General features: G+C 44.0%; 1 protein-coding gene and 1 long non-coding RNA gene across 4 annotated transcripts in view; one reads left to right on the top strand and one right to left on the bottom strand.

Annotated features, from left to right (window-relative positions):
• The window catches only part of LOC309871269, a 78942-nt gene that overhangs the window by 22888 nt on the left and 35322 nt on the right, over positions 1 to 20732 (bottom strand). Inside the window, exon 3 of one of the 2 annotated variants that reach the window (XR_014315160.1) lies at positions 17021 to 17054. The exons of the other annotated variant lie outside the window; for it this stretch is intronic. This is a non-coding gene — a long non-coding RNA (uncharacterized lncRNA). Of the gene's footprint in view, positions 1 to 17020; positions 17055 to 20732 lie in introns of those variants that run through there. 2 annotated transcript variants of the gene reach the window in all.
• ANTXR1 (ANTXR cell adhesion molecule 1) overlaps positions 1 to 20732 on the top strand; it is a 218381-nt gene that overhangs the window by 188244 nt on the left and 9405 nt on the right. The window lies entirely within an intron of this gene.

Here is a 20732-nt window from a genome sequence, read left to right as displayed (position 1 = left end):
CCCTGGAAAAGCTCATCCTATGGAAGCATAGCTTGGCAGGGTTGTCAGACCTTGTCTCCAACACTCTGTTAAATGCCCAGATATATTTCTTTTATGCTTCTGCATAAATTCCATTTCAGAGTGTCAAGGCAACACCTAAATCAGTCTCCCAAATTGTGGTTTGTGGAAAGAGCCTGAACGCCAAGAGGCCTGGGTTCCAGTCAACATTTCCTCTGACTTTTACAAGTTGTGAGCAGATGACCGTGGCCCAGGTGCCAGCAGCCATGGGACGTGGGTGGGGGCACTGAACCCCAAGCCCAGTGGGCCAGCATGGGGCGTGGGAGAGTGGTCAGGCCAGCTCTTCTGGTCCGTCCGCTGGCCCCCAGAGGACCCACAATCAGGCGGGGCTCAAGGGGGGCAGCCCCAAGGCTATAGCGAGAGCGGTCTCCACACACTAATTCATAGGCGGTCATGGAGGAGAAAGAGAGTTGAGTGTGTGGGAGGAACTGAGTGTAAGAGCCATGTCCCAGGGAGCATTTCTGGGCTGTGAGAAGGAAGAAGGAAAAAGGATGCTGGAGTGCCCAGGTGCAGGGAAAGCAAACCATCCCTGCCCTGTGGATTAGATTAATTCCTTGTTCCCAGCAGCACATAACTGGGATTCTCTCCTTCTGAGCCCTGCTACCCTGGTATGTAGAACAATAAGATTTGTAACATGATCAAAATAAGACTTTGCTTTGTGTTGCCCTCCACCCCTTGAACACTGCTCATGGAGAGATTTTTCCCCAGCCATCCGACACAAACTGGGCAGGTGCCATAACTGTTCAGCCTACTCTTAGGTTTCTGCTGGGTCGACAATCAAAAACACACTCTAAATTCAGTAGTTGGAAAGTCCAATCTGAGATTCATCAAGCCCTCAAACCTGACCTAGCATTCAATCTTCCGTCCTCCCCCAGCTGGTCCGGACTCCCCATGAAGAGGAGGGCTGTGGGTATCTCTGTGGTTCTCCACTTTGCTCTTCTCCTCCCAGGCTCCACCCCAACTTGTCGGCCACATTCTCACATCTCCTAGGCAGGGATAGGTGAGCAGAGGTAAGGGAAAACTAGTTCCTCCTTGGACTGGGACCATTAAGCTGGCTTTGCCCTCTCTGGGCCCAGCACCGTTTTAATGCTGATGTGTTTCTCCCTTGGGATGTTCTTCGGAGCTTCCTTCTGGATCCTCTCTCCTGCAATTTCCTTGACACGGGCAGACGTCTCTTCATCCCCAGTGTTTGCCCAACCTCTGCATCTGGCAGTCGCCTCCATTCTCTTGCTGCTGAAGTCCCTCTATCCCACTCGATGGCCTTGTACAGGAGGTGGGCCTGCTTCCACATGGCCACCGCAGCTCCACGAGAGACACACACACCACATGTGGCCAGGCCAACGCTACCGCAGCAATCTCTGCCCTTTGTCACAGGCTGCCCCAGCTTTCTCAGACGTGAGAGCTCTGCATTCTACCTCATTCACCTCACGAGGCTTGAGGGGAAAGCCATGGACACCTGCTCACCACCCATGCCGCTCTACCTAGCGGGAGGGCTGCTGGGGACTCACAGCACAGCAGCAGCTCTCTCCAAGAAATATCCCTACCAATCCTCCCCATCCTGGTCCTTTTTAATATCTTTCCTCTGGCTGAGGGGTGCAAGCATCATGGGGCCAGTTTACAGATGTTGCCTTGGAACTCCACTTTGGGTGATCAGCTACCTCATTAGAATCGCTTGCACCTTGGAACCTAGTCAAAACTTCCATTTTAACATGCATTGGAGACTTATGTCAGATTTTAATTATGTACTCGTTTAAATATAAACCCCACAGGACATGAACTTCATCTGGCTGATTCGCTGCTGTATAATAGGCACTTAATGAATAATTGTTGAATTAATAAATTAACTTTTAAGTAATGTTGGCCACCTACCCCCAGACTATTAAGTTTTATGTGCATAGGGACTGCAATTATTTTTATTCAATATTTGTCCCCAGTGTCTGGTAGAGCACCAGCCAACAGTAGCAGATGATTTAAAAAATAGTCTTGGAGCGGCGCCTGGATGGCTCAGTGGTTAAGCGTCTGCCTTAGGCTCGGGCCATGATCTCAGGGTCCTGGGATTGAGCCTTGCATCGCGATCTCTGCTCAGCAGGGAACCTGCTTCCCTCTCTCTCTGCCTGCCTCTGCCTACTTGTGATCTCTCTCTCTGTCAAATAAATAAATAAAATCTTTTAAAAAAAAAAAAAAGTCTTGGAGGGTGCCTGGATGGCTAAGTGGGCTAAGCCTCTGCCTTCGGCTCAGGTCTCAGGGTCCTGGGATTGAGTCCTGCATCGGGCTCTCTGCTCGGCAGGGAGCCTGCTTCCTCCTCTCTCTCTCTCTCTCTCTCTCTCTCTTTCTCTCTGCCTGCCTCTCTGCCTACTTGTGATCTCTGTCAAATAAATAAATAAAATCTTTAAAAAAAAAAAAAGTCTTGGATGAACGAATGACCCTGATCAAAGACTGACTGTATTTCTCCAAACAAGATTCATGCAGGCTCCACTGGCCCAAAGCATCTCTTCCTCCTTTCTTCAAATTCTTCACATGGTCACATGGCCTCAAACTCTATCAGTTAGAGATCCTGTCTGCCACCTGAGTCTTCTTTAATAACGTGCAAAACAGAAGCCATCAGTCATTTACACTTAGGAAGGCAGTTTGCTACAAGGAACTTCCAGGAACCTAGTTGTTCGGGATCTGAGAGGTGTTAGGAGGGAGCACCCCAGAGAGGAGACGCTGGCCTCGAGATGGGGACACTTGTAGAGATTTGCTAAGCAGACTGAAGACCAGGAGAGGAAAGGCAAATGGGAAATTCAGCCCATGGTTTTTTGGAGCCTGCCTTTAACACTCCTTCTGATGGTACTATTTTTAAGAACCACTTAATTTTTAGAGCTAACCAGAATCTTAGCATCAGAGTCTGCAGTTTTCAGCCATTTCTTTAGCCAAAAAGAGAAGTCCATCTTTAAATAAAATCTTACCAGAAGCCCAGATATGAAAAACAGGTAAGGGAGAGGATCTGGTTCTAGATGGGCAGTGGACAGGAAACCAAACACTCACACGCAGTTTTCCCGCCGTTTTCTCCACCTCAGAATTCCTCAGTGCTCAGGAAACACATTGTCCTAACATGGTGAGAGACCTGTATTTGCCTCGGATCACTACCATGTCGGCAAGGCTGGGCTCCAGAGACCAAAACAAAAGGACAGTACTAGACCCAACTTCTGCTTCCCTTTTTCAAGAATCAGACCTCTTGCTCCCTCCACTTCCCAAACTCCTCATCTACTCTGTAAATGTTTGCTAAACCAAAGAAAGAGCCCTTTCATGGGGCCACTAAAGACCTCCCCAGGAGTTTAATACAACCAAACATATTTACTAAGTACTTGCTATATCCTTGACCCTGTGTTTGGCCCTCAGAACAAATGACCGTTGTCACTGCTACACTAATCAACACTCTGGTTGCTGTTTGTTCGACCTTTTCTGAACCATCTAAATGGCAACTAAACAGCCAACCCACATCTGTCCATCTTTTCTCTAAATGTGCTGTGAGGCATTGTGTGAAATGATTTGCTGAAATGCAGAGAAACTCCATCTGTCAGCCCCCGACCACGAATCGAGTAGGACTTGCAAAAAAAATGAGGTTTGGCATGATTCGCTCCCTGCAAACCTTTGCTCACAGGGATGACCACCATTTCCTGTCTTTGGAACTTATAAGCCATCTGTTTAATAATCTGTTCTAGCTTCCTGCCAAGGCCTGACGTCCCTCTCACCAGTCAGCAGTTCCCACCAAAAGTGCTCAGGGCCTCAGGGCTTCCCATCCCTGCCGCTGGCCAATGGCCAGGTCATAGAAATGGCTCCCTTGTCCTTCTTCATGAAGTAAGACTACAATGTGTGGAGAGTTCAAGGTAGTATCATTGTTTCTATATCGGTCACACCAATTCAAGCCTCAGGATCGCTCAGCTGAGAGCCTAAGAACAGGCTTCGCAATGAAGCACGCTAGCTCTGAAATCCAGCTCTACTGCGTACAGTGCGGTTTTGGCTACCTACCCTCTCCGAACCCGCAATATGAGCTCACGAGAAGGTGGGAGGGTTAAAGGCAGTATCCTACGTGAAGTGCTTAGCGCAGTAGTTGGCCCATATCCTTATTGTTGCCAGAAGAAAATGACCTTATCGCAGGTCAGGAATGGAAACCAGGCAAGGATCAGGCCCAGAAGGAGGGCCTGTGTGGGATGGGTATATTCATAGGGGCGTATTTCTACAATGCGATCATTTTTCTAGGCACTAGGAAGCATACAGGAAGAACCTGTATGAGAACAAATGATGAAAATGTCTGTTGCCCTTCAGTCATGTGGTTGTGAATTTGCTGTTTGGGTCAGACAGAAGTCTTAGAAGACTGGCCCCGTGCTGGTTCCTGGAACTGCTTCTCAGAAGAGCACACAGATTATCTCAGGGACAAGTTCTTCAGGCGGCTCCAAAACCCCTGGAGAATTCAGTACAAGGGATTGAGTGTCTTTGAGCACTCTAAAGGAGACACCGAGGAACAGGGCAGTAGGCCCCTCAGAAAAATGTCAGTCCAAAAGAGAAAAGTTCTTATGGGTCCATGCTCCAAGCCCTCCTGGGAAACTTGCAGAAGAATCACTCCATGCCTTTGTTTTGTTTTTAAGATTTTATTTATTTATTTGACAGACAGAGATCACAGGTAGGCAGAGAGGCAGGCAGAGAGAGAGGAGGAAGCAGGCTCCCCACCAAGCAGAGAGCCCGATGTGGGGCTTGATCCCAGGACACTGAAATCATGACCTGAGCCGAAGGCAGAGGCTTAACCCACTGAGCCACCCAGGCGCCCCTCCATGCCTTTGTTGATTGCAATTAAGTTGTCAGGACTCAGCTGCAGTGGATTTGAGACCTTCTGGGTTAATTTCTAAAGCTCATTATCTTGAAAGTACTTGAACTAAAGGCGATAGTAATAGATGACAGCTGAGAATTTTCAAGTTTTATTTTCAGTTCTGAAAAAAGAAAAGAGGGTTGGGTATCCATTTATATTTTCCATACTAAGGAGAAGTCAATAAGGGAGATTTCATTGTGTGTGCCAGTCTAAAAAATAATCAATTCAATGTGTCGTAGTCATGGATTCAAACTGCTTTGAAAGCCCAAGAGAAGCAGCCCTCCTCATGGGATGGCATGAAAGTGGCCTGGATAGGTTAGGAGCAGCAGCTGCTGGGAAGGGAGCCTGGAGCTCTGTTAGGAGGGGTGGTCCTTCCGGCCTTGACTGTGACCAACTTTGAGCAGGAGTCAGAAATCACGACAGGAGCGAAACTACGATGGCCAGGAACCCAGCACCAACAGGAAAGCCCAGCCTGGCTTACAGCGGGAATGAAGAGCTAACAAAAAAAAAAAAAAAAAAACCTGCCTCAGGCCCACCCAGACTCACCCCCTAACTGGGGAGGGGGATATTGGGGTAGAAGGGACATAAATGGTTCCCAAGGCTAGGGAGCTTGGTATAAAAGGCCCGGGTCCAATTAAAACAAGCCAGGAGCCTTAACAGCTGCCCTATTTTGACATCAGGAAACCCATTTTTAGTTCTGCTAATGGCTGTAATGTACAAAGTTTATGTTTTCATTTCATGGACTTAATTAATGCTTAAAAGAATTAAACCAGGAAGGCCCACGACCACAACTTCCTCATCCACCAGGGATGGGCTACTTTTCCCAGAGCCTGCATTTTACTGAGAAGTCCCCAGATTCTTTATCAGTGTTCCCATAATCCCACTGTGATTTGAAGTACAGTCAGAGCTTGTGTAAGCAAAATGGGCTGTAGGCCTCTGCTGTGATCAGAAAAACTTCTCTGCATGTATCTCCTCAAACTACCTACTAGAAATTCTCCAAAAGGAGAAAGACTAATCTCTTTGATTGAAGTTCTGGAGCCTAGTTAACATCCCAGTGTCCACGAGCAGGAGAAAACACACACACACACACACACACTCACATACATACACCCCACGCCCATGCACCACAAACCACACAACACTGAGGAAAATTAGGGTATCAGTCTCCCTTAACTACCTGGCAAGGTCAATCTTGTTCTTTTATTCATTCGCCATTTTTTATATTGCTAATAACTGGATCCTTTACCATGAGCCAGGCTCTGTGCATATACTTAACAAATCCATCATCTTCACATATCACAGGACTTTCTGACTACTTTCAGAGTACACCGAGATGAAGATTCCCTTGGTAATTCTAACTCAGTAGGTCCAGGGTCAGGTTTTGGCATCTGTGTTTTCTAACAAGGAGCCCAGGTGATGCTTATGATCAAGAAGCTCTCTTGGGAATCTTCTCAGTTTGTCCAACTTGCCTTCTTGACAGATGGGGACCCCAGTTTCCCAGCAGGTGCGATCTCATCACCACAGAGCAAAATAAAGCATGTTGGTGACCTGAGGGAGGGGTGCTGGACTCCCACTGTGGTCTGAGAATCTATCTGATTTTCTTGGGCAGTCCCACAGCAGCCTCATGTTGACCATACAGTCCAAAACCCCTAGATCTTCTTCACCCTCTGAAAGTGAAGGCCTGGGAGTCCCTCCTCACAGTATCAATTTGCTTTACTTAAGTGGTAGATCTGGCTTTTAGCCCTAAGTAAGAAGTAGTCTTGTTTAATTTGACCTCTGGTTCCAACTTCTCCAGTTCTCTTCAGCACCCTGACTCCATTCTCCCAAGCATCAGGCTCCCCTCGCTGCCAGGAGTTGTCAGTACCTGTGGTGGAAAGTGCTCGTGGACCCTGTTGTCCATCTGAGGCAGGAGCTGAACTTAGCTACAGCCACTTCCCCCAACAGAAGCTGGTCCAAAAGCTATCTTTTCTGTGTATTTTTTGAACAGGCTTTTAGCTACTGAAATCTGATGTAGTACTCTGTGAGGAAATTGGAGAGAAACTGTCCCAAACTCTACATGGTGCATCTTAATCAATTTTTAGCATTAGAGCCATGATTTAAAGAAATGGGAGGCCAACTAACCCAAAGTCTGTTTTGGTTAACATTTATCTTGTTGATGGTCCCATCTATCGAAAAGGCAAAGCTATTTAACAGAAATGCCCATGAAGAGAGCCAAGACAGTCTCATGGCTGCAAAGAAACCTTGGACCTGTGCCCTAACCCTCCTTGTCGTGGCTCAGGTTTTCCAGCCATGTGAGAGCATGATGACTCCTGCTCCCTCCTCCTCAGGAAGGGCTCCTGAGGTATCCTTAGACAAGGCCGCGCAGGACTTTGAATTTATGAGGCAAAATTAAACGTTGCTATTGTAGTATGGTTCCCCGAAACTGGGTTTCTTCATCTACCAAGTCTTACCACTGGTGCCTGGAATGATGAGTAATGCCTCCATGTAGGTAAACAGACAACGGAAGGGGAGTTTTCCCCCGTGATGAAGGAGCAACAAGTCAGTGGGTCTGAAATCTCTAGGTCTGAGATGCTAGGAAAATTACTGTTGTAATTACTGTTGTAATTCTGTTGTATATACAACAGAAGAGTCCTCCTTGAATTATATCATATTTACAAATTACAATAATTGCTCTTAAAGCAAGTCTGTGTATCTTGTTCTTTGCTTCTTTAAAACAACTTTCAACATGCTTCAGCTTCCATTGAATGTACTGCTTAGAATGAATTTATGTTGCAAGCAGTTGACTCCCCTCTGATGGATGGTAAAGACAGGGTCTGTTGTCTTCTCGCTGAGCAGAGACTGCAGGGGGCCGATCCTGGCTAACCATAGAACTGAAAGATGGAGCCCTGGACCCCTGGAGGTTCTTACACTCTAATGATTCCTCTCCCCTATACCAAATTTGTTGGAGACTCTTAAAGAGATCATCATTACTTCAAATACTACAAGTGATTTTACTTAGTATGTCCTAGGAATACAGCTTAAATGAACTGTTATAACAAAATGAAGATCTATTAAATAAAATGTCATTCAAGGAATAAAGAAAATGGATGGAATGCCACAGAAAAGACTTAAACAGTATCTATTCATTTATACACTGAGAAGTGGAACCACCAGGGAAAGAACAGTGGGGAGCTCTTAAATGACACTACATGTTTGTAATAGCTACTTGTTGACTAAGAGCCATAAAGAGACTCCCCAATTATAGAAGACCCAAAACCAGTGGACGCTCTTCCCATAATAGTCACTTCCCATTGAGATGTACTTAAGGTACTTTTCCAAAAGTATCCATATAATCATGTACGTAAAATACAGTAAAATTTCACATGTGCAGATATCAGAGTCCAGGGGTCTTTTTAGCCCGTGTACCCGAATGAAAGATTATTTCTTTTAAATTCTCCAAATCAAGCCCCAGCTTGTTCCTACATCATAATTCAACTTTTAATGTGAGTGAGAGTAAAAAGGGGACCTGAAAATAAAGTAAAACCCATTCAGTGAGGTCTCAGTTCTAATTCCAGGACAGCTCATCCAGGAGAGTCTGTCAGTGAGTCAACTAAATTTTGCCTGGACTCAGTTTCCCATCTAAAAGAAGAAGAAGGAGAAGAGGAGGAGGAGGGGAAGAAGGAGGAGGAGGAAAGGAGGAAGAAGAAGGGGAAGAAGAAGAGAAGGAGGAAGGGGAAGAAGATCAGGAAGAAGAAGGGGAAGAAAGAGAGGAGGAAGGAGATGGAGATCATCTTGGTTTCTTGTTGCATCACGCAAAATTAGGGGATTTACTGAAATGTGGAAACAGTGAAATGTGGAAACAAATAAATAAACATATAGCCCCCAAATATTAGTAGCCATCACATTAGAATAGTGAGCCTGGGGTTTTCTTTTGTCTTTTTTTCCATAAAAATTTTAGCGCCCCTAATTGCTTTTATTTAGTGAGTAAAGTGATAACTTAAGAAAAGAGAAAGAAGCAGATGTGAGCGTCAAATGATTGTAGAGCTGGATCTCTGAGGTCTGAGCTAGACTCCCCAGTGGGTAGAAAAATGTTCCAGTTGATTACATCAGAGTGAGGAGGTGTGAGCGGTTGGTCACACCAGGACACCATGGTTCTCTACTGTGGTCACCTCTGCTTCCAGTACCCCCAGCACTCAGCATCACCATTGCTTCCATGGCCCGGGTCTTAAGGGACACTCATTTGCAAGGTCACCATCATTAAAATTCACCCTCCAGTCTTCTTGTCACTCTGTTTGTCTAATGGTCCCCCAAGGTTTTTGGACTCAGAGATTTGGTCTGAAATTCAATCTTCATTTAGTTCATAATTTTTTCTCTTTACCCAGTGACAGAGTATGATGAGGTCATGTTTTCTGGCATTCTGGCCCAAGATCTGAACCCTTAAAACTGAAAAATATTGAGCGCTTGAAAAGCTAGTGTTCAGTATTCTCTCCATGGTCTTGAACAGACAGTGATGTTTTCCCAGATGTTAATTCCAGAGTGACAGAACCATCATTGTCCCCATCTGTCCCCATTACAAAATTATAGTCATTCTCTGTAACAGTAGCAATGAACTCTAGTAATGAACAAACAACCCAAGAAAACTGTCTTTTCACTGGGAGCCTATTTAGTAGTCGACTCTAATGAATCAGTCAGCACAACAGCTGACTGGAGGGGAGGAGGGAATGACCCTGAAATCACCTGGATGGTAAGAAAGAGAATAAAGAGTGAAAAGGTGCCTATGTAGGCCAGTAAATGCCCTGCTTCAAAGTTTCAGAAAATGGACTTGCATTCCACGCTTCTAGAAAGTGCCTACAAGGCGCCACCATTAGTTTATGTACTGTCCTCACGAGAACGTCAGGAACGCCAGATGTCTTGGCACAGTCCTCCACAGCAATTGTCAGAAGCATGCACCTCTTAGTTCAGATCCTGCTCTTCCTTCCCAAAACATGGAGCTCTGATAACTTTGAAAGTGGCATTTTCCTCCGAAAAATGACACAAGGGACAAAGGAGTTCAACCCTAATCCCCTTTGTGAAAGTCTTCCTAAAATGTTAACAACTTTGTGACTTGTCCACATTATACCGTGTGACTGACACATGAACAGAACTCTCGTTGGAGATTAGACCAGTCTCTCTTGGGTCTTTGAACAAAATTGGAAAGGTAAGCTCTATGTCCAAAAGAAGCATGGACAGCTTTTTGGTGCCACCTTCCTCCTCTGTCTGTGATTTTCCCAGATGAGGTGGATGAGCTTCTGGGCTAATCTTCTCTTTAAGTTCTCTGCTGCACATGTTCATCCTTTGCCTCCCACCATTCCCATCCACTGTGTCCCTTCTATACCACCCCCAGATTTAATGATCCTGAGTACCCTTTCCATGGCCTCAAAAGGACAAATCATTGCACTACATTCCAGCATTGAAGGTATATCCCTCCCAGGTAACATATTGGCATTTCAAGAGGGATCTCGTGAGATGTCCACAGAGAACACCTAATGTTGAGAAAGGCAGACCCAGTGGTAGGTTGGACATGTCTGGGGTGGAGGGTAGAAAGAGGATGTCTCAAGGCAGACAGGTTTTGGAGTTCTCTTCAGCACACTCCCAGGGCTATCCGAGTCATAGAAGGGGAAAGCAAAAGGGAGAGGCTGGGGGAGATAGATGAGCTGAGAAAGAATCACGAGTTGAGAGAAACTAACAATGCAGGCCTCAGCTCCCTCTCCAGATTGGCAATGTGGTCTGTAACCCCATCAGACAGCTTATTTATCAAACACCTAACAAGTGTCTGATGCTATTCCAGAAGCTTCTTTCAGATCAAATAACATGACAGAGTCCCAGCTTTCAAAGAAAGAAGGCTGGAAAACATGGAAGGTCCAGGTAGAAAACACAATGACGAAAAAGAAGACAAAGAATATTGCAATTGCTGTTGGGCTTTGTGCTGACTCCTTATTTTATCACTTCATGGCTGAAGCTCCCAAAAAAGCAGATAAGCCATGAAGAACTGTGGTGTCTCTCCATACTGCCTCACCAGTGCATTCCTCTGCCTCAGACCCAGCCACATCTCTCAGCCTCAAGAATCCTCTTCCTCAGTGAACGAGAAGGAGGTGGTAAGCATGGCAGCAGAAGGAGGAGTAAGGCCAAACCACTAGCACCCCCCACACACACACTGCAGGGTCTTTGGAGACAGAACAAAGATGGGATTTACTCAGCATGAGGTCACCTTTCTTTCCTCTGGACTGTCTGGATGTACAGGGTTTATTTGGGTTCTCCGCCTGAATTCACTTCAGAGCTGATTGCTGTGAGCAGGCCAGTGACCCAGCTAGGAGACACCCTTCCATGTATACACACACACACACACACACACACACACACACACAATCGTAACCTAGAGGCTGGGGAAATACCAAGGTACACAGTGCAGAGGCAGCAGCGTTGAGGGGAAAGCATGCAAGGCTCAGAGTCAGACCAATCCAGACTGAATCCTGTCTCCTCCATTCACTGTTTGTATGGCCCTGGGTTTACCCTTCAAGAGCCGCCATTTCTTTGTCTATGAAATGGGGATAGTAATACCCACCTTCCAAGGTTGTGGTGAGGTTTCATAATAACACAGATAAGGCTTGGATAAGCCATGGCTGTCAAAGTTATAACAATGAGCACCCTGTGCCCATTCAATAGGCTTTTAAGCTTGTTCATGGGATACAAATAGGATCATAACATTCCCAGGGCTTAACACAGCCATTTGTCAAAAGTTGCCCCATGTTCCTGGGAAGCAGGGTCCGCTTCTTCATTCCTTTAAGATCCCTCCTACACTCTCACTAAATATCAGTCTAACAAACCACTTCTTTTAGACCCTACAGAACACAGGCTCAGCCCAGCCTGGGGAGAATTATCGCAAATATTTCTTTAGTGCAGCCTGAATTCGTGAGGTGTTTCCAAAATGGAAAGGAGGCATTTTGATACTGCGTCCTGGTCTCATTTCAGATCCAACTCTATATGGTCTCGTAATTAGGAAGAATATTGGGTCCCAGTGGAGGCCTGAAACCAATTTTGAGGTTGGATAACTTAAAATTAATGCTTTACCCCTAAATGAAACCCAGATTTTCAATGCTATAAATTTTCCATTTTTGTGTCTGGCTGATCGCAAACATCAGCCATGATATTTTAAGGTTTTGACTACTGTCTTCCTTTGGTTTCAATTTGAGAGGCTCTCTGGCAGGAACATACCAGCCCCTACCTGAAGAACACATGAGTCCAGGAAAATTGAGAGGGCTCCTCGGAGCCAGCTGGGCAGAGATCAGCCTATGTCAATTTTGACCAACTACCTGGTCAAAATTTAAGAAGCATGCCAAAGCCTAGCCTGCTCCCAGATGATCACAGAACAGCACCCCAGATGATCAGTACTGGGGCAACTCCTTCAGAATTACACATTGTTTTCAGGAGGTTCCATTTAGGAGTAATATAATTTAGGTTAGAGGTTCAGCTGATCTAGAAAAGTCTCAAAATAATATAGGTTTAAACAGGATAGAACCCTTTTCCTCCCCTCTGGGGAGAAGCTGTCCAGGGTCAGGATGGTGGCTTCATGCGCTCAGGCACGTAGGCTTCCTCTCATGTTTCTTCATCCCTACATGTGACTCTCATCTGCAGAGTCCAAAAAAGGAAAAGGGGAGGGTATGCCCCTTCCTCTTAAGGCACAGCCTAGAATTTGTAAGCATCACCTCCGCTCACATCCAACCGGTCGGAATATAGGTTACATTGCCATACCTCAATGCAAAGGAGGCCACCCCCATCTGCAAATTCACACACCACAGTGGGTCAGGTCTTTCAGCAGCATTCACCACCTCTTGAACTGATTTATGCAAGGGAGGCTGGGAAATGTAGTGAATGCGAGATGTTCCCATGCGCAGTGAAATTCAGCAGTTCTCCTTCTGGAAGAAGAATGTGAACATGGATATGGAATATAATTAGCCACCTCTGTTATAGTTTACATGTGTGTCCATGGAAAAAAGTACGTGTTCAGGAATAAGCCTTCATAGTGGACCCAGCACACAGATCAGATTAGAGATAGGTCACACAGAAAGCACCAAGAAGGACTGAAAGGGGAGGCACACAGGACAAGCAAGTTTTGACTGGAAGGAAGACCAGGGAGATGGGACCCGTCTCCAGCAAGAACAGCTGAAGGGCACTGACATTCCATGGAAGGCACAAGTAGAGACATGGAAAGCTAGAAAAGAATGGTGGCAGCACGGATGTACTGGGGCCCAAAGCCAATCCTCAAATGTACAATATTCCTGGTGGCCAACTCTACGAAGGAGTTCTACCTCTTGAACCATTTGCCCTAGCTTCAGCCCAGTCTAAAAGCACATGTCGTTCAAAAGAAAGAGTTGAGAGGAGCACTGGATGTTAAGGGTCTGCCTTCGGCTCCGGTCATGACCCCAGTATCCTAGTATCAAACCCCAAGTCGGGCTCCCTGCTCAGCGGGGATTCTCCCTCTCCCTCTGTTCCTCCCCACCCCCCTCATTCTCTCTCACACTCTCTCTCTCTCTCTCCCTCTCAAATAAATAAATAAACAAACAAAAATAATCTTAAGAAAGAAGGAAGGAAGGACAGACAGACGAGCGGAAGGAAGGGAGGGAGGGAGAGTTGAGAGTCAAACAGACCTGGATTCAAATCTCTATTCCGTCATTTGCTGGCAGAAAGACTCTGGGCAAATTCCTTTCTGTTCCAAGCCTGTTTCTCCATTTTTGAATCAGGGCACTAATACTAACCATTCATGTTATGAAGAGTGCAAAATGAGACGATGTCTATAAAAGAACTAGTACGCAGCCTGGCACAGTGGACGCACTCAGTGAAAAGCAGAGGTGATCAGCATGAAACTTTTCGCTTCGTCACAAGCACAGGTCCCACAGATAGGGAGCTGAGCCTTTCGGACAGGGTCATGGATAGGAAGATGGTACTCTGAGAACCTAGGGAACACATACACATTTAGGATGCCACCTGCCACCACAATGTTGTCATCATAAAAGTATTGTTCTCTTGTGAAATCAATATTCCCAGTCTGGGGAGAACACTTTGGCTGCTACCAGGCAGAGGAAAAGAACTCATTCTAAATGTGGGATTCCTCACACTGTACCAAAGAAGAAGGCAAACCTTCATGCATGAGCTTCCATAAACAGAGCAGGATGAGGCTAGAGCTATACAACAGAGGAATAAGTAATTTCATGATTTCACATTTTGACAGCCAAGCTAAATAATCCTGCAGGCCAAGCCATCACTGTCAGCTTATCTTCTGGCACCACTTTTTTAAGGCAAATACCTCAACATCAATAAAATAATGATTATATTAATGACCTTTCTAAGTAGTGAGAACCATTTAACTGAGGACATGGACAGGGCTGTGAAAATGTTCTCAAGATTGTTAACCGAGAGAGAAGCTTCAGAAGAAAATAGTTCATCCTGGGTCAGACTTCCACTCACTCAGCAGGACCCGGCCACAGTTTTTTTTCTTAAATCTTAAAAAATGTAGATTAAAGCACCATTATTGCTGAGACTCATCCAAAATGTCGAGTAAAACCAGACTCTAAAACCACACAGCTTAGCAGGACCCCTGGTGCATACAGTGGACTTGATGCCCTCAAGGAAGAGGGGGTGGTTAACACCCGTGGCTGGTTTTCCTTAAAAGCAAAACTAAGAAACATTAGAGTATGCTACCCTGGGTCAGACTTCTCAGACCTACTTCCTCTTGAGCCAACAAACACTTTCAACTAATTCCACCTCTAAGGTATACTTTCTGTGGTATTTCCGCTTATGTCTTCGCCTTGCTATCTCGAAATTCAGCCTGAATTTTTAGAGCCAGTCCCCACTAACAGCACTGTGGCCACCTGATCACTCTCTTGCTGGATCTCCTTTCTCGATTTCTATTTTGTATTTTTTTTTTTAATTTCTTAGAACTAGACAGAGGCAGACAACCATGCCATGGTTTTCTATATAATGGTGAGACTTGAAAGAGGGTATTTAAGCATCAGAATGTAAACTTTCATTGGTAAAACAATTCATTATGGCACCATGTAGATTTCTTTGTTGCCTGCACTGGTTTGTCAAACTTTAAAAAGACTGCCTTGTCAGAACGGCAATTTGAGCACATATGTTAAACTTGACTGCAGAATCAGGGCAGACTTTGTAGCTGGGAGCTACCCACTGGCAGCCTGGGCAGAGGTGAGAGGGTGTCTCGGGCCCAACTCACACAAGGAGGCTTGCAAGTGTGTTTCTCAGTCCTCTCCCAGTTTGGCCTTTGCTCATCATCACAATAGCCTACATTTCATAATTAGTAGTGCAGGATGATACCAAGAAACAGAAAGGGAAATGTGTGATGGTTGCCTTTGGGGTCATATCTTTGTCTCATCTAGGGATCTCATTTTTCTCCAGGAGGCCCTTGGTCTCTAAGTGAAATTCTAGCCAAGCCGGCAATAAGTAGAGCACAGATCTGAATCTTTACCAGACAGCTTTGGGAAGAGTGCCAAGTTAAGAATCCAAAAAACAGAGGAAACCTACAACAACCACCATTTTCAGCTCTACAAACCAGGAATGACCTGCCCAGACAAAGAGATGAGTTGCTGCTCATTTCAGTATTGCTCCATAAAAAACCACTCCAAAATACAGTGGCTTTGAACAACAGTTTGCTGTTTTCTCTTACAGTTCTGTGGGTTGACCAGAATCAGCTGTATAATTCTCACTTGGCATCTCTGATGAAGTTGCCATCAGAGAGTGGCTAGGGCTGGAGTCAAAAGGAGGTCGACTGGGTTAGGCATTCAAGAAGGTTGCTTCCCTCACTTGTCTGTCCTCCACCATCCTCCACATAGCATAGAGGAGAGTAGGGCAGAGGACCATGGAGTAGCCTGGACTTCTTACATGGAGGCTCAGGGCCTCAAAACCAGGAAGCAGAGTTACAGGTGTCTTAATGTCTGGCTCAAAGCTAGTACAACATCACTTTCATCAGATTCCATTATTCCAAACTGTTAACAAGCCAACCCAGCATGGAGGGGTGGAGAAATAGATTCCTCCTCCCCATGGGGGTGTGGCCTCTGCACACAGGAGAGTTGGAATTAATACCAGACATCTTTCCAGACAAGCTACCACCAAACTAGGAGAGGGAGTTGTTTTTAGAACAAAAGAAATTTGGGCAGCTCAGTGGGTTAAGCCTCCTCCTTTGGCTCAGGTCATGATCTCAGGGTCCTGGGATTGAGGCCCGCATTGGGCTCTCTGCTCAGCAGGGAGCCTGCTTCCCTTCCTCTCTCTCTCTGCCTGCCTCTCTGCTTACTTGTGATCTCTCTCTGTCAAATAAATAAATAAAATCTTTAAAAAAAAACAAACAAACAAAAAAAAAACTTGTAAAAATTAACTATAACTTAGGCAAGAAAGAAAACCTGAAAAAAGAGAGAAAGTATTTGTATAGGCCACAAAAAAAAAGAAAGAAAAAGAAAGAAAAAAGCTGGAAATTAATAAGAGATTAAACATTTTTTAAAGCACTCATAAATTACAGTTGCGTCTAATAGGAAATCAAAACTACAATATGGGATTTTAGAAAATAATGACAATTAGAACACCATAGTAAAAACTTAGAGGTTTGGGAAACTCATAGCCTTAAATGTTTTTATTATTAAACAAGAAAAATAAAAATAAATGAGCTAAGTATTCAGTTAAAACTTAGAAAAGAATATGAAACAAATCTACAGAAAGCAGAAACAAGGAATCTATGAATATAAGAACAAATTAATGAAAATAAAGCAAAATCAGTAGAAATGAGAAATAAGTCTCAAGATTTTTGAGAAATGTTAATATCATTGGCAAATCTTTGAAAGTCAAAAAAGTCAAAATGTGCAAATATGTATAATGTTAATGATTACAAAAGAGATATCACCACAAATAGAATTAAATGTGAGAATTTCCTTTATGCCAAGCACAAACCTACACAAATGCTTAAAAAATCTTGATAAAATGGGAGCACCTGGGTGGCTCAGTGGGTTAAAGCCTCTGCCCTCATCTCAGGTCATGGTCCCGGAATCCTGGGATCGAGCCCCGCATCGGGCTCTTTGCTCGGCAGGGAGCCTGCTTCCTCCTCTTTGCTGTCTGTCAAATAAATAAGTAAAATCTTAAAAAAAAAAACAAAACTTGATAAAATGAATGGTTTTCTAAGAAAGGATAAATTATGGAAATGAACTCACAAACAGTACAAAACCTGAATAGGTCAATACCTGTGGCAAAAACTTTTAAGGTCATCCAAGAACTGCATTCTAGAAAAACAGCATCTCTGGAAAGATTTAGAGATAATTTTCTCATGCTCTCGATGAACAAATAACTCCTATGCTATTTCAAAAATATAGAATATATTAAGAAATGAAAATCTTCCCCATTTGTTTCATAAAGTTAACATAATCTTGAAGACAAAAATAACACACAACAAAAGAAAGCTGGCCAATCTCACATAGGATGTTGGATACAGAAATCCCAAGTCAAAGATTAACCACTGATTCTAGAACTTCCCAGAAGTTTATTGAAGATGTGTTAGGGAAAATCAGAAGTTAGAAGGACTCTTAATGCCCAATAAAGAATTTAATAACTGCATTTGATGCTTCCATGTGATAGACAATTATGCAATCATTGCAAATCATACCAAAATTGTTAGGGAAGAAATGGTCACAGCATATCATTTAAAAACTTTTGTACAGAACGATTCCCATTTTTATAAATTCATGCACGACTGTGTGTGTGTGTGTGTGTGTGGTCTGAAAGAATAAGCACAGCATGGTAATGCTCTAAGGGTTAGAACTTAAAATCCTTCTCTTCTCTTCTTTTTCGTTCTTTTATACATTTTCCAAATTTTCCACAAAGAAAATGTAGAACTTTGTAATCAGATGAAAAAAAGGGAATTTTAATTTTTAAAAAAGATTTTTTTATTTATTAATTGAGAAAGAGAGAGAGCCTAAGCAGGGGGGAGGGTTAGAAGGAGAGAGAAAAGCAGACTCCTGCTGGAGAGGGAGCCCAACACAGGGGGCTTAATCCCAGGACCCCAGGATCATGACCTGAGCCAAAGGCAGATGCTTAACCAACAGAGCCACCCAGGCGCCCTGAATTTTATTCTTAAATAACTCATAGCTCAGTAGTAATCCTTCAGAAGTCCTATGCCTGCACCTGTCCCATTTTTATTTCTGCCCCTTCATTTTCCTAGTTTCCTTTTATTACCAAATGTTTCCTTTCTGCTTTCATCTTACCCTCAGTTTTGGCCTCCAAAGAAGTTATTATGGAAAGCGTGCCAGCACGTGTGTCAGCAAAATGAATCAAAAAACTAAAAGTGTTGACCTTGGATCCTTTCACACGAACAGCACATAAAAGGCAGGCTGCTGTGTGAGATTTATGGGAAGGGCAAGTTTGAGGTGGAGGGAAGGCAGTCAAGAAGGACTCTACCACCACCATTCACAGCACACTCTCCCTGTTACCCCCAGCTCCAGCTCTGGGGAAGGGGAAAGAAGCAAGACAGGTATCTCTATGCCATTTTGTCCCTGTCATGGAAGTGGGCCTATGAATGAATGCTGTCAAACAAAGAACCAGAGTACTGGGGTTTCCTTTCAGAAATGGTCCAAAGCTGAGGTGTAGGGTTCAAAGAAAGAGAAGGAAATGGGATGGCAGAAACAAAAGGAGTAGGTGCGTGTGCGTGCTGAGGCACTTGGGTATTTTCCTACGGAAGGTGGGAAGACATTGAAGAGTTTAAGCAGTAAGTCAACTTTGAATGTGTGTCTATGTGTATATAAAATTTTACAAATATATGCATATATACCTCTTATATATGTGTGTAAACATCCACGTATATATGTATGTATGTACAGATTTTCATTTATGTGTGTATGTGTATAAATTTCACCTGGGAACCAAAACATAACTAGAAAAGAGAAAGGCTGAAAACAGGAAAGCCAGTTTACTTACTGGCCCAAGTTATAGAAGGCTGAGTGACAGGGAGGGTAAGGAGGAGTGAATGGATATGAAAGATCTTTTAGAGATAAAATCAGAACTCTGTTTCTGACTGCCTCAGTTAGTAATTTAGTTGTAATTCCAAATACAGAGAAGACAGGATCTGAGTGGCCTAGCTCAGGTTAGGTGCTCACCTGTGGTCCAATCAACTATGGTCAAGGCCAGGGTCATGGAACACAAATATAGTTGTTATGGGACGTTTATGGGATTAATTGACTGATATCTCTCTCCTCCTCCTGACTGATATCTCTCCTCCTCTCTCTCTCCTATTTTTCAAGAGAGCAGGGGCTGTTTTTGGCTGCTCCTCACTGAATTCAGCACCTTATAAGGTGTCCAAAATATAGCTGGCATTCAAAAACCATTTGTCAAAAGAACGAATGTACACATAATGAGTGGAGAGAAACATACATGGAATAGGAGGCACTATTAAGCCACCTAATCCAGCCCTCCATCCATTCATTACTCATGTGTCTCATTTATCACTAGAGCACCAACTTCAGCAGGATTACGTCAATTGCCTTCAATACCCCAGTGAGTTTTGTGGTCTAGCCTAAGAACCAACCGCCATATACAAGAGTGACTTAAGTGAGAAACTATGCTAATTCTAAACAACTGACTTGAAACAAACCTTGAAAACCCTATCCATTTGTAACTTGAAAAATACCTCCAAACAAGACAATCAATAGAAGAACCGAGCTAAAGAGAAAAGGTATTTGTCAGAAGAAACTTGGCATACATGTTACACTTTTTCCATCTGATTATTTTAGTCTTCTTCCTGTGAAATCCAATTTCCTTAAGTGACCTCTGTTCATAGGAAACTATTTGGTTTAATCTCTGGGAGCCATAGCATATTTTTAACCATCTCCAAAGGCCAGCTCCCTCTCCAATGAGCGTGCCTGATACCCAAACAGATGTTTTATAACACTCAGCACACATGAGCTCACCACTGGCAAGTCTTTTGCACACAATCAGCCCACAGCTCTTCTCACATCTCCCCTGTCATGCCACAGACCCAAATGCAGGACTCAGAGGCAAGCTTGAGTTCTTACCACAGTAATCAAAGAGCAGAAGATGGAGAGTACAGTTTTGAATTTTCAACTTATTAATATTTTATAAATCTAATGATGAACCCAAAACTATGCAATACGAAAAGTTAGCCAAATTCATCAGTATAAAAAGACTTGCAAACTGGCTGTCCCCAGAGAATTCAGATTACAGTATCTGAGCAAAAAGTCTCAAAAGCAACTCAAATTTTGATGGACCTATAAAATATCAGGGCTGAAAGGCCCCATGGATATTGTCAAGCTAGTGCAAGAACTTTATTTTATATATGAAGACACTTAGGCCCATAGAGAGAAAGGGACTTACTCAAGGTTTTATAATGAGTGTGTGAGTTGTAGAACTGGTGGTAGAACTCTGCCTCCCAGCCCTGACCCACAGAGCAGAAGACAGCCCCACACCACCTGTTTCCTGTCTCTCTCCCACTGGAGACACTGGACCATCAGTGTCTATGGTTCAAAGATAGGAAGAAGGCAGAACCCAGTCAACGAGATCTTTCATCTTTCATGACTATGCCATGATTTTTCAGAATGTGTCACCTCCAACTAAGATAAAGAGTTTCGTTGAAAATGGTTTCATCAGACAAATCAATCAAAAGTAACCCCAAAAAAGTATTCTTAGAGGTAACATGTCAAAATTTCTAGTGTGGAAATCAAAGGGAATCATAGCATTCGTGGCACCCCTTCCCCAAGAGCCTAGAAGACAGCCCAATGAGACCATGAGGGCGTGACTGAGGAGACCCAAA

The sequence above is a fragment of the Mustela nivalis genome (genome assembly GCF_964662115.1).
Source record: "Mustela nivalis genome assembly, chromosome: 8".
NCBI lineage: Eukaryota > Metazoa > Chordata > Mammalia > Carnivora > Mustelidae > Mustela > Mustela nivalis.
This window is presented reverse-complemented; position numbering and strand designations above follow the sequence as displayed.